The following is a 695-nucleotide window of genomic DNA, read 5'->3' as shown; positions in this document are numbered from 1 at the left end:
ACCTGTTTGAGTTAGAAATATTTCATTCCAAAGAGAAAAAATGGGGGGAAATTAAAAATTACAAACTATATAGGTTTAGATTGAAATTTACCATTCTGATTTAAAGCAATACCAAAAAAAAAAGTTATTGAGTGTAAAATGTTTCACATATTGTGCACAGATGGACACAAAAACATTAAGAAGTCTACTCACAGCATCCATATTATTTTGTGGATATTCAGAATATTTTAATTTCATTTTGGTGCAGAATTTTGTAGCTTAACTGTTGCAAAGGAAACTATTCGATCATTAGAATTCTGCAGATAGATTCATCCTTCCATTTCATTTTGGGAGACCAGTAATGCCCCTTGGTTTTTACTGTGCATCCAGCCTCAGTATCACTTGTTACCTAAAGACACAGCAAGCCATTTGCCTTCATCCAGTTTAACTCATTTCTCAGTGGAGTGTTTGTTGAATTATAAATATAACAATTGTTACTTGCTTCCTATTATAAAATTGAGCTATTTGTGAGTCTTCGATTTCGCAAACTAATTCTCTTTTTCTCATGATCTTTAAAAATATTCGTCTGGTTACTTTCAGTCTCATATTCAGCCTTTGATAATGGATGCAAATTCTCAATTGTATATTATGATAATAATAAAAAAAAACTGTATTCTAAAGGGACTTATTGAATTTTCATTCTTTCCAAATATATT

This window comes from Pteropus vampyrus, unplaced genomic scaffold (assembly GCF_000151845.1).
Source record: "Pteropus vampyrus isolate Shadow unplaced genomic scaffold, Pvam_2.0 Scaffold57, whole genome shotgun sequence".
Lineage (NCBI taxonomy): Eukaryota > Metazoa > Chordata > Mammalia > Chiroptera > Pteropodidae > Pteropus > Pteropus vampyrus.
The sequence above is the reverse complement of the archived record's forward strand: the minus strand, read 5'-3'. Positions refer to the sequence as shown.